Genomic DNA, 14,531 nt, shown 5'->3' with positions numbered 1-14,531 from the left:
AAATCGTGTCGATTTGACGATCTTGCTCAATAATTGTCTATCTGTAAAGGTCGTGTCAATCTGCCTGTTTTTTGTAAAGATCACGCTAATCTTCTGATCTTTGAAAATCTTGATGATCAACCGATCTTAAAAACCTGAAGATTACAGTAATTTCTTAATGTTTGAAAATCGTGTCGATTCGATCTTAAGGAGTTATGTCGATCTTTCCTAAAGTTTCAGTCTATTTGGTAAGATAGTATTAATCTTTTTTTCTCGAAATTCAGTAGATTTGAAGATCTTGTTTGAGAATTGTCTATCTGTAAAGGTCGTGTCGATCTGCCTGTCTTTTGTAAAGATCACGCAATCTTCAAATCTTTGAAAATCCTAACGATCTGCCGATCTTAAAAACCTGAAGATTACAGTATTTTTTGGTCTTTGAAAATCGTGTCGATCAGTCTATTATTTTTGAAAATCGTTTTGCTCTTATTATTCCTGAAAATTGTGCCGATTTGGCGATCTTTCTTGAGAATTGTCTATCGCTGTAATGAGCGTGTTAATGTCTGTCTCAATTTTACCTGAAGATCGTGCTAATTTTCTGGTCTTTGAATATCGTTTTGATCGGCTTATAATTTAAGTAGATCGTACGAATCCAATGATCTTTGGAAATTGTGTCGATATGTCTATCTATGAACCGTCTACCTAGATCGTAACGATCAGCCAGTCTTTTGTAAAATTGCCAAACTGTCAAAATCGTGTCGACCAGTCTATCATTTGCAAAGACCTATGATTTTTGGAAATCATATCGATTTAGTAATTTTCCCTATGAATTGTCTATCAGTAAAGACCGCATTGATCGTAAAGATCATTCTAAACCTCCGATCTTGAAAAATCGTGTCGATTTTTGGGCTTTGACAGACCTGAGGATTAACCGAGAGACAGCTTAGCGTAATTATATTCGAAATAATGATTATTCTTCATTTCCATCATCTTCCAATAAGTCGTCCCTCGGCTTAAGTCGTAAGTGTGTCTAGGGCATATCAGTCTGCCAGTCTTATAAAGATCATACTGATCTTCCGATCTTTGATCGATCTGTCGATCTTACATGAATATTAAGCGAGTAGTCTTTTTTAAAATCTTGTTGATCAGGCAATCATTTGTGAAAATTGGACTAATCTTGCGGTCTCTAAAAACGGCTCAATTTGTCGATCTTCATATCAATATGAAATTAACTCACTCCATAGGGGTTAAGTAATTGAGAAATCAAACTTTTGGTAGCACTTCCTATTGGTAGAAGAAGAGGCATGTAACTATCTTGCAAGAACCATTCATATCCAAAGCTTCTTCAAAAAAATACAAGTCGAGATCTCTTACCGTTTGCCTTTAGAACCATTTGTACGATAAAATAAAGGACGAACATCGGATGAGATCCAGATTTCACCCGGAATCACCGAAATATTCTGTTCAAACAGATGATTCTTGGGTATCAAATTGAATAGGCTTTCAGGCTTCGCACATATAAAAACTAGCCTATATTCCTTTAACCCTTTAAGGACGATTGGAACACCGGTGTCCCATAACGAAAATAATTTTTCCTGACCACCTAAAATTATTTTTTCCTTATACTTGTACGTTTTTGCAAAGTAGAAGGTTGAAGGAATCTAGGATATTTTTTTGAAGTCTCTAGCTATTTGCTATATAGTAAATTTTTAACCTCAAATATGACAAATTTTTAAATTCTCATAATAAAAAATAATTTTAAATATTTTTTATACTTCCAATTTTTTTAAGCAAAACCGTTTAGGGAAAAGAAACTACAATACTCCAAAAAATAATATTTTTCATTAGATTGAAAATTATCATTCATTAGCATTGCCAGAAAAATTAATTAAATTTTTAGGCTATTTTGGTTCCTATCGTTCATAGAGACAAAAAATACATCAAATCAGACTCTATTGGCTTTTCGAAGGCCAGATATAAAATCTTTTACTGGTTTTGTTCATTGGTATCATTTTTATTGCTAATTTTCGGTCCGCAAAAACTGTCTCGTCGTTAAAGGGTTAATGAATCTGACCTACCTATCCCAATATATTTTAATAGCTGTCTTAAGTCATACGTTTCCTGAAAAAATCCGTCAAATTCGTAGAAGATGTAAGGAAAAATTACGACGTGTTCGAAGCCAAAGTGTGCGAAACCTGAAAGTCTTCCTCTACGTACAAAAATAAGAAAATCGTTATATGCCCGTACTCTTGCAACTATGCGACATTCTGCAAAATTCTTTTTATTTTCTGGTAAATAAATATTTTGGCACCTTCCTAAAGGTTATGAGTAAATTAACTTGTGCGCTGTTTGCCATTATGCTTTAACCATGGCGTAATGTATGCAAAATAATCGTTTCGTGCTACAATCGAAAATCATAAATTAGTATGCTTATCATAAAACGCAACCTTTTTAGTTCATTTATCGAGTTTGGGGTCAAAAGGTGAGGGAATGTTGGAGATGGAAAATTGTAATTGATGATGATAATGGGTAAATGAGCGAGGTGGATGGGGAATCGAAGCGCAATGTGATAATTTTCCCTCCATACCATAAAATATCCTGCGGCTTCGCACATACAATTCGTAAAAGCTCATAATGCAATAATTGCCGACAGGAGGTTGTGGGAGGTGTTCAATAAACGAGAAACGATGAAGAGATAGCTGTGGTGCTTTCATAGATAAATTTCACGGGTAAATGACTCAATTTTCCTCACTTTTTCCACCCACATACATGCTAACCACCCGCAGTTCTCCTTCTACACCCCCCAAAAAAAAAAGCTCCATCAATTCTCCCACCTACGGCAGCTTTTCTCGCTGAATTTCAATGCGTTGAACGGAGACAATGAAGCTTTTTCACCGGACGCCTAAGAGATAACCAATTTAATCAACACGCAACGAGAATAGAGACTTCCATTGAAATAAATAACTTACGCGTGGAAGACCAATTGATTAACTCTTCCATATTCATGTGACTATCTCTTGGTGCTTTGGGCCAAAAACCACACAAAGAGGTCACAAAACAGCATCGAGGATTAAAGACTGGAACACATGGACTCCGATTTATGGGTGAAATATTTCAATCTATTCCATCAAACTAATTGAGCTTTCCCTGATTTTATGTTAAGTGATATACTTTAGAAAATTAAATTTATCAGTTAGAAGGGTTGAACGTCTGCTAATGCTACTCACTCAGTCAGAGACTCAATTAGAAGAACAATTCATAGGGTATCGTGTGATATTTCGGAACACTTTTTAGCACTTTCAAATTTCAAACAGCCTAATGACTTCTCAAATTATTTTTTTCTTTGTTGATACAAATATTTATGTTCCTTATTCTATCCAGAATAATATTCTTACCGAAAAATGTTGAAAAATGCATAATTTTTTATTCAAAATAGCAAAAAATGTAGAGAAGTAATAATGGTGTATTTCAGGACAGATCAAAATCGCTATTAAGCAAATAAATGTTACAGCCTGACTATTTACCTTTAAGTGGAAGATCTAAACTTCACTTCTTCATAAAAATTTTGTTTAAATTTCACTTGTAAAGTGACTTAAATCGAAAAAAAAACTCAGCACTGTTTGTGATGACATCTGCAAAATTGACCACACTGAAATTAAATAAATTCACACTTTAAATTAAATAAAATTTCAGAAGTTTTATATTTATCTGATACGTAAGGAACTTAAATTTTCATATAGAACTTAAAAGTAATAAGAAAACAAATATTTAGAGGATTTTTGATGTGTCCAGAAATACCCATATTATGTCCCGAAAAGCACCTTGTTCAGAAATACCACACGTTCCCCTATTACAATTTTCTGTAGACTCTCTAGAAACCACCGATCCTTTGTTTAAAAAATATTATTGGTAAAATTAATACTTAGAGTTCCGGTACTACTTCAATAAAAAAATTAACATTTCTTTTAGTATTTTACTGTTCTCAAGTGCTTCTGTATTATCGACTTTCCTTTGTATTGGTTTCTGTCCCGACTACTTAGTGATTTTAGAACACGATGAACAGGGAAACAGTGCAGACAAAAACCCAACACAAAGAAAAGTCGATAATGAAGAAACACTTGGGAACAGTAAACTGCAAAACAAAACATGTTCGTTCTTCATGGATAAAGCGATATTTTTTTTTATTTTTCGGCTAATAAAAGATGGCCGAATTTTTCGGTTTAGGCCCGGTTGCCAAATATTTATTTTTGTAGGAAGCGACTATGGGGATTCTGAGCGTGGAATTTCCATCACGTTGCTTGATCGCCTTATGGTGCTATTCTAATGGAAAAACGAGCAATTTTTTTTAGCACATTACTGTTCTCAAGTACTAAAACAAACCATGACTGTTCTCACATGATATTTCTCAAAGAAAAATCAATTTTTTTTGCATTGGTGCTAAAGTTTTAGAAAAAAACGATCGTTTTGATTAATAACTTGTGCAGTTATAAATTGAAGTGTTTCCAATAAAAATTAATAGAAATATGCAAACAAAAGACGAGGACTGGGGAAAATATGAAGATTTTGTATGGAGTGAAGAATCTATCATAATGTCTTTCATGATAAAGGAAATGAACAAAATACTATGAGAATAAAAATATAAAATTAATGTTGTCGATTTTCCAACCGAAATCAAAATTCGAATTTTCCGCCACCGAGCAAGCTTTCATCCGATCACAATGCCATCTGACGTTCATTGATATAACATGGGAACAGTCATGATCATTTTTAGTACTTGAAAACAGTAATGTGCTAAAAAAACATGCTCATTTTTTCATTGGAATAGCACCATTACCCTCTAAGGAGGCTTGGGGTTTGTCTGATGATAATCTAATGATTTGTCTGATATAATAGAAATAATGACCTTAATGTTAAGACGGCGGTAAACGCTGAAAACTACAACTTCCTGATAAAAAAATAATTCTTTTCACAAAGAACAAAACCATTAAATTCCATGAATATAATAAAATTCCTCTGGATAAATCCTAAACTAGCAATCAAAAAGTCAGTGATTCAGTTAGATAGTCAATAGCTAGAGAAATATATAGAATTTTGCGTACTCCACAAGAGAACATCGAGAAGATGGAAATGCAGAACAATGAGAAGAAACAGTTAAATAGGAAAATTCCATCTTAAATATTGATTCTTCCAGTCAGAAGGGGAGGAAATGGACAAGGTAGATAATGAAAATGGACAAAGAGTAGAGTCGATGCTTCACCATAAATTAGACGTGTGGAACTTTTCCCACCCAAAACTTGTGGCTGGGAAATAGTTTCTTTCACACCCTTCACATATTTATTGGAGCACATCCCACAAGATAAAGATCTTTGGGAAATTGGACGAAATAGCACAAATATCCACAATTTAGTTTATTGGATTTTATTTATTTGTTAGAAAAAAAAAGTTTTTCCAACTATTTTTGCAATATATTTGGAAGCAGCAAAAGTTTCACATTGAAAGCAACAGATAAATTCTAAATGAAATTTGACGATTTCTCTCATTTTTCTATTTTATTTCCATTTTAGTGCTTAATTCATCATTGCTATTGGAAAATTTTCTACCAACTTTACGAGTGTACCACTGTAAAAGACAGCAAAATGAGTTTGAGACATGGAATGGGTTCTTGGAGGGTCAAGATACCACATGTGGCCATCTGGGTTCCACTTATGGCCATGTGAATATCTTTAAATACAATTAAATGTTTATTAAAGATAATAAATTTAACTCACTTTATAATTAATTTGATGCATTTGATTTTTTATTTTGTAAATCGGTAAATCAACTTCCTGAATACATTTCGCTCAAATTGAATTATAGGCCACGCCCCTAATCGGACACAAATGGGGACTAAGAATAATTATCAGTTATAAAATTTTTTCCAATTATCAGTGTTGGGCCCTGGCTGAATTCCCGAAATCCATAATTCTAAAAGTCAAATTCTCGAAAGCTGAAATTCAGAACCCAGAACGCCAAAATCCCATAAATGATAATGGGGGACCGGATCAGTAACGTCTGGTACATTTTTTCATGTTTCAACTTTGATGCTTAATTTCAAAGAGCCAAAAAAATTGTTTTAGAACGTTGTATTGTAGAAATCAATTCCTCTATCAAGATTACAATGGTCGTAATTTGAAAGTCGTAAGTCACTTCCCTTCCCTAGAACGGTTCCGGAACAGGGTATTCATGAAGTATTTCAGAAGTCAGTCTTGGAAAAGCCACGAAGAGAGGCGCATCGAGCTCCATGTTCTGGGACTTAGGAAGTAGATAATAAGATTTCCCAGGGCCCCAGGGTAACAGTATGACCTAGAGTATACTCACAGGTATTGACTTTAATAGAAATATTCGATTTCGATTCGAAAATAAATGGACCTTCTTGGAAAAAAATGCAAAATCCGTTCAATCTGTAGTTCTGTTTCAATCATCCTTAATCTGGGGCACTGTGGGACAAAAAAGGGGCTGTTTCGGACGGGACTTTTTCTGGCATAATTTGGAAACCATGGCAATAATGAACTTTAGCCCCGAGTCAAGTATTTCTCCCTCGGACGATCCAGACGACGATATGTACGGAAGTCATCATTCAGAACAACGCCAGGCAGCTCACGCAACAGCTCTTCAAGAACGTCATCATATTTATTCTTACACTGACTGAGAGAAATCCGAAAAAGTTGAAATAAAATTCCGAAAATTTTAATTTTATCCCTCAGTATTGATCCGAAAACGGTGTAAATATTACCCTTTTTAGATGTATTTGGAATTAAAGTTACCCTTCTTTCATGTTGATTTTACTCATTTTTAAAATCAAAAAATAAAAAAAAATAAAATTACCCATCTTACAATAATGGAATTATTTATAGTAAAGAGAGATAATCCCGATGATTTTCGTAGACTGCGATTTTAAAGCTTGTTTTATGGACTGATGAAATATTTTTGCCCATTCCAAATCAATAGAATTATTCTTTGTTTCATTTAGAATCATGATAGAAAAAGAATTTTAGCAATAATATTGAAGAAAATTAATAAAATTACGATAATATTAATATATGTGCAAGAACCTTACTGCGATGCTTTTTTCTAACTCCGTTGAATTCGATCAAACTCGGATGCTCATTTTAAGGGAAAGTTTAATGCATCAAAATGAGAAGATATTATTTCAAAAACATTTTTTTTTAAGTTTTATTCCATCAATTCATTTCATTAATTTGTTAATTTAATTATTATTGCGCCACTGATCCCCCTAATTCACTGATTTCCCCTGCTTCACTGATTCTCACTGATGAATTATTAATATATCATTTATATACTCTTACTCACCTTTTGGATCAATAACTAAGCTTCACTTTTATTAATAATTTTGATTGAAAATAATATTTCATAATAAAGAAAAACTACAAAACGTTTTCCAGCGACGAGCTGTCAACAGCAAAATTTTCTCGAAAATGAAATTTTTAGTACACAACCCAGTTGACACGAGTTTGAAAAATATTTGTTTCACCCACTTATTAAAACTATAAAAATATAATTTTTGGTCTTTCTTAAAGTAGAATAGTTTTATTATGTTACTGCAGTGATTAATTCTGGAAATAAAAATATAAATTATATTTTAAGTGGATTTATCGGAGTTGAATCGGTCGCGGTATCCGAGTTTTGCAATCGTCGCAGTTGCACGGCCTGACAGTATATTTTTTTTATTTAAAATATTTATCGTAAATTGAACCAATTAGTTAAATTGAGAAATTTTCATTGTAGAAAATACAATTCAAATTTGTCTGTGTTTAATTTTGATAGTTTTCCCCAGAAATTCCTACAAAATTAAATTTTAGGAATATTCAACAGCTTATTCCTCAGTCAAAAGTGCCTAAATTTGAAATTCCATCGAGATGATGTAGGCTAGACATTGGTGGTGAGGAGTAAAAGGTCCAGATGAAATATTCAGTAGTTCAAAACAATGAATAAATATTCCCATTGCCATTCTCTTCTGGGAAAATTTATTCCCAAAACTCCTGGAAGCTTTTACTTTAAGCGGAGAATCTGTGAAATTTTTAAGGTTTCCGCACCACTTAATCACATTAATCTCTCCAGAAACTGTAGACAACATTTTAAATCACGAAAGTATTCTTAGGGGATTTTTCGGGAATTCTACTTGAATTTATTTTCTTTTTTTTCGTATGAGAGGAAATACAGATATTCACCAATAAATTTACTTTTTTGAACGGTTTTTCTGAGAATTCTCTATCTCTGGGGAATCATTTCAATTTTCACAATGAAATGGGTCGTTGAGGAGTAAATCTGAGGCAAAAAGTCTAGGTGTCCACCTGGCAAAAAGCAACAAAGAGAATCTAATACCTGGCGATCTGCTCTCTTATGCAAATTACTCTTGATTTACCTTTTCATTTTGTAAAATCAACCTCTGGGATGAGTATCATCTCTCCATTTCGATAATAAAGCTCCATGAAGACATTCCCCCAAGGTCTTTTGACCTCATTTCATGCCCATTTCCATCATTGAGTATCAAAACATTGAATTGTAGCGTATAGCATATCACTCTGTGATGAATTCTCCTGAGATTCCTTTGAAATTTCCTTACGTTTTGCCCAAAGCGTGTTCCTCCCGTCCTTGGTATTTTTTTGTTTTTAAATACTTTGTCAAGAAATATTATTAAAATCTTAATTCGGCAAAATTGTTTTATTTAAAATTGTCACCTGCTTTTGACACGTAATTTTCTCAATTTTCTTTAACATTCACTTAATAGAAAATATACTCTTTGGGGTTGCTTTTTATTGTTCTCCCAAAATGTTTCATCAAGTATTATCCTACTTCCATTCAGTGAAAGAGCTTTTTTTATGAAATATTAAAAGATCTAAATTCAAAGTTACAGGCTGCGCACAAAATTTTTTCTTGCGTTGCGAAAGTTCAATTGTAGGGTGGAGTCTACACTTATGGATGTTATACACACTTATGGACAATGCAAAAATCTAAAGTTATTACATTAAACTGATTTCGAAAAATCAAAAAAAAATGTTAATTACATCATAAACTAATAATTTTATAACTTTCCGAAATATGTTTTACGTAAGAACTTAAGATTTTTGCACGCTGTCCATAAATGTATAACACCCATAAGTGTAGACTCCACCCTATAATATTTCAAATTAAGAACCATGAAGTTAGAAAAATTGCAGCTCATACCTGTCGATTCTCCGCCACTTTAGGAAGATATTCGGGTTTGAGCTCAAGGTGCTTCAACAGAAAATCCGAAAAAGTTAAAATAACATTCCGGAAATGTTAATTTTACCCCGCATTATTGATCCGAAATCAGTGTAAATATTATGCTTTTTAGGTGTATTATGGGTTAAAGTTACTCTTTTTCATGTTAATTTTACACTTCAAAAGGTGTAAAATTAACATTAAAAATGTTGATATATTTTTACACCTAAAAAGTGTTAAAGTTACGAAGAAAAAAAGTTAATCGCACTCCCTTTTTTTCTTAGTGAAGGCAAGACCCTGAATTTGATTAAACCACTTTATCCTACACTGAGAAAAAAAGAGGCTGCGATTGACTTTTTTTCCTCAGAACATTTTTTGGGTGTAAAAATATATCAACATTTTTTAATGTTAATTTTACACCCTTCAAGCGTAAAATCAACATGAAAGAAGGGTAACTTTAACCCCCAATACACCTAAAAAGGGTAATATTTACACCGTTTTCGGATCAATACTGCAGGGTAAAAGTAACATTTCCGGAACGTTAATTTCACTTTTTCGGATTTCCCTCAGTGACCAGGCCGCGTTCTTAATTTCGACGAAAGTGCCTTTTTCTTGACACCAGAAGATGGAAATGTATTGGAGAGAAAAGCTTCACGTATTGTGCCAGCTCTTAAAAATTCTGGACATTCTTCATGGTGTCTGCTACTGGCCAACTTGTTCCTCCAATTGTTCATAATACTGATGTTACACTAAAAATTGCCTTTTTCAATAAAAATTTTTAAAATTTAATAAAAAATTATTTTCTCGTTTTAATATGCTTGTAAATTGAGTGATCCAATTAAAAGACCATTTGATCCAATTAGCAAAAAGGCGACTCAGTTAGTGCATGCTAACCTATTTCAGTATTATCATTATTTTATAAATTTTCTTTAATATTTTTGATGATTTTTTTATATGTTTCTGAATGAAACAGTGAATAATTCTATGGGTTTGGAAGAAGTAAAAAAGAATTTCATCAGTCCGAAAAACAGCGTTTAAGTAGTACGCTACGGAGAACGATCCAGTTACCCCACCTTACTGTAGTTTCATTTTTGTTAAAAAGTGAGTACTTGCAATTCGGAATTCGTGAAAATTTAATTCTGAGTTAATTTTATCCGTTTTGGACATTTGATATCCAAAAGTAGAACTATAAAGCCATTACACTCAGATTATTAAATAAAATACCATCAAAATTATGTGAAATTTCAAAAATATCTTACATAATTTTATAGAGGGAATAATAAAGAATTCCAATGTTTTTAGTACATGTCTGTACTAAAATTGAAAGTCCTTTTATTACTGTGAATCTACTAAATTAAATTTTAGAATCCTTTGAATACTATCATTTTTTAAAAGATAAAATCATTATAAATAATAAAAGAATAAATAAAATGAATAAAGTATTAGATATTAATTATTTCGAGCAGTTCTCAATGAAGGTGCTGCATTAGACGTTCTTTTAGGATGCTGTAAAAGCAATGCAAATTGAATTTCTTCCCTTATTATTTTCCACAAGACAACTTTATGGGTCCTGCACAAGATTTTATGCACATGAGGTGAACAAGAGGTGCATACTAAAATCCCAAATGGGCATTTCATTGTGTATGGAAAAGCGGAAAAATCGGCTAAAGTGGTAAATTTACACCTGTAGGTTAAAAATCTCAGGTGCATTTTTATTCAGCTCAAGTTTTATGGATTGAAAACTTTAGCATAAATTCATCAATTCTCTGGAAAATTGCACGAAGGAAACTTTTCTGGAAGATTGTTAAATTTTGATTGGCTTTTGGGAAGGTGAGTATAGGTATAGGGGATTAATCTTTAAAGTTGTCTCTAGTCAGAGTTCATTTCTTATTGGAAAAATTAATGGCCACTCTCTGCATCTGCATCTTAATACAATTTTAATGAAAAGTTGGAGCGATAGATCGGCCAAAGGAGTTTTATAGTGTCATCTCTATGGGAAAGTTTTCCCTCGGTGGTAGTTTCTTATTACACTTTAACCACTTGAGGTGTTTTAAAGTTGTTCAATAATTTTTTTTTTGAATGCTTTTGTTCAGGAAAATTGTCTTCTAAGCTCCTCTGTGGAATGTTTTGACGAGCTTTTTAGCATTTGACAGACTAAGTGAGGCGAAATAGGAGCTTTCAAGGGAATTATTGTGCAGAAGAAAAGTATTTCAAAATGTCATGCCGCCTTGCGATCTATCATCCTTTTCACAATTGGTATTTCATGAAAATTGTACAGTCCCATGGCATTTGCCAGCCAGGAAAATAAATCATCATATTTACTTGGCATTCAATGCAATAGTCAAGAATTTTTCACATGTGCAACTCAAGCCTTTTGCCATTTTATTCTTTAAACTTCTTGCACGTTTTGGGCAAGATAAATGACTTTTCGACTGCATTTCCAGTGTATTCACTTTAACAAACTCCTTTAATTTCTCCACAACTCATTTTCACTTCCGAAAGAAAATTATACTCTTGGTTTTCCCATTATAAAAGTTTATTGGATTTGACTTCGACAGATGATCACTCTGAAAATAAAAGCCAACATTTGGTGCACCCATGAAATTTAGTTAACTATAAATTTTCCAAGAAAATTGCATTCAACTATATTTTATGACTCTTTTACCACCCTGCAAACTGTTTTGGGAATTAATCAGAATTCTCAATAATCCCATCTCATGCAACGGGTACGAGATTTCATGTTCTCTGATCGGGCTCAAATTTTGCCAAAGTGTATTTTTCATTCTTGGGAAATTATAAAATTGAACACTTAAAGATTCTGCAATCAGGGATTAACACATTTTCCTTTTACCTTAACACGTTTAGCGCAAGCGCCTGGCAAGTTGGCCTTTTTATATGGAGCTATTTGAAGCCAATTCCTAAATTGATCTCGGACTCAACTCACAGTGCTCCAAGGAAAAAAATTATTTAAACAAAAATTTAGTATATTTATCCCTCCATGCGGAAAGGTATCTTATATTACGGAAAAACTTCTCACTTTTTAAATATTTAGCATAACGATCAAGAGTGCAGAAAAATTCCCATACGCATTTGTATGTGAAAGTAAGAAATTGGCTTCAACTTTGAAGGCCACTCGCCGGGAACTAGGTTTAGCGTATTAATAACAGAAACGTTGTTTTTTTTACAGAACGGTTAAGATATAAAACTTGCGGTTTTCAGAAAAGGTAAATAGAGTTATCAGATCCATCCTCTCCAATATTTAATAAACTAGACCTCTTATAATTTTCGATTAGGAAACATTAAACAAAATCAATATATCTTTTGAAATACTACAACAGTGTTATATCAAAACTTCTTAGAATCACCTCTACGTAAAACTCGAAGAATCCCAGGGGCCGTATCTTCCATATATGAGAGTTTGATTTTGTGGGAAAAGCCAACTCTCCGTGTGGAACTCGCCTATTCGGTATCCTCGAAATTTTCGATTGGAAATTTTCTCATCAAAAACCGGGGAGAATTTTTGAGTGGTAGGGTCATTTGCCTAAAGCGAGACAGTTCGGAAAGTTGGACAAAGCAGTGTGGGATGTGATACACCTCACTAAAAACTTGGTAATAAATCAATTAAAAATTTCAATTTTCGATTAAAATATTATCAAACCTAATCTTGCGATTATTTGCAAAGTTAAAAATGCAAAAATCGTTATAAAACAATCAAAGGGTGACTTGCAAGAAGAATTTTAAAAATGTATTGCATGCGTGATATTCATATCCTTGACACGGTAGTAGTCATTTTCTCTGTTTCTTATGGAAGTTGCTGGAAAAATATCAAAGTGTTTTGTTTGATTTTTCGGCATAATTTGTGAAATATTATTCCGTAGTGAAAATCGAAGGACATACATCCATGTAAAAGGTGAATAAAAAATATTTGTGAAATATTACATTTAAAAAGGATAGAAAAGTGATTTAATTTCGTCTTGCTTTCAAAGCAAGTTTTTGAAATCTTGGACAAGTTGATTTTGTGAATGAATTTGGTGGTTTTGTGCAGTGAAATCATGTTCACAAGGAAGACAAGGATCCTTAAGTATCCAGAGAAATAGTTGCAACAGCAGTTAGCAGGTGATAAGGAGAAAATCTCCTGGAAAAGGCTGCAAAGATTTCCAGATTCCAAAGACCACTTTTTCTGACAGAATGGATAGTAAATATCGCAAAAACACCTGAAGAAAGACAAATAGGAGCCTCTATTTGTTTATTACTCCCAAAGCAAGTGGAGAAGGATTTGGGCGGGAATTGAAATGTGCTAAAAATTGCATCCGCTTTAAAACTATAACTGCTGGACAGCGCAAGATGTCTGTGAAATTTACAGAACCTCTTTTTGGTTGGACGTCCAGGAAGTTCTTGGTAATTAGGATTCCTCAACTGTTACCCGGACATAAAGGAGGGATTAGCATAACCATAAAATGTGCAAGTATACGCAGAAAACCCTCAACATTTAATTTTCTACATATTTTGTCTGATATTTTGTCATTAATATCACTATGTCCAACTTTCCAAAAATTTTTGTCCCACTTTCCAAAAGTTTTTGTCCAACTTTTCAAAATGTGTTGTTTTCTAATTTGATTGAATATTCTAAGTAATTGATTGAAAATTCTAATAAAAACTGTTAAGATTCTGTTAGATTATTTCACAAGGAATATCATGATATAAATTAAATAAAAATAATAAATATTTATTCGGCTTAAAAATGCATTTGAAATTGAACTTTCTCTTAAAGGCGTCTACACATTGGGAGTAATTTTCGTCAAAAATTGCGTTTTTGACAGAAATTTGACGTTTCCACCTACAACGCTGCAGGGAATTTCCTTCAAAACAGCAATTTTTGACAAAAATTGCTCCTAATGTGTAGAGGCCATAAGTGTCTCCCTTTCCACAATCCACTCTATACCCGGTGAAAGTTTGATTAATTTACATAGAAAATAAGCAAATAAATTTAAATATCGCGTTTTTTAAAGTTTTGAATAGTTCACTTAATAAATATTACAATTTCCGTATATTTATAATACATTCGCAGCTAATCCAGGCAGGTCTTACACAAGTCATGCCTGGGCCATTCAGTAATCCACCAACTCCTGATCCCTTGGTATCGTGAGCGAAACCCCACGAAGGGTAGGTGTAACGAAAACCTTTGTGAAGTCTTGATGAAGCCAAAACTTAGCATTCCAAATGCTTGCCCGTATCATGTCGTTGATACTCAAATAGCGGCCATCGCCGCCTTAACAAAAGTCTCCATGGGAAATCCTTTACAAAACGGAATT

This window comes from Phlebotomus papatasi, chromosome 3, assembly GCF_024763615.1.
Source record: "Phlebotomus papatasi isolate M1 chromosome 3, Ppap_2.1, whole genome shotgun sequence".
NCBI lineage: Eukaryota > Metazoa > Arthropoda > Insecta > Diptera > Psychodidae > Phlebotomus > Phlebotomus papatasi.
Note: the sequence above shows the minus strand (reverse complement) of the source record.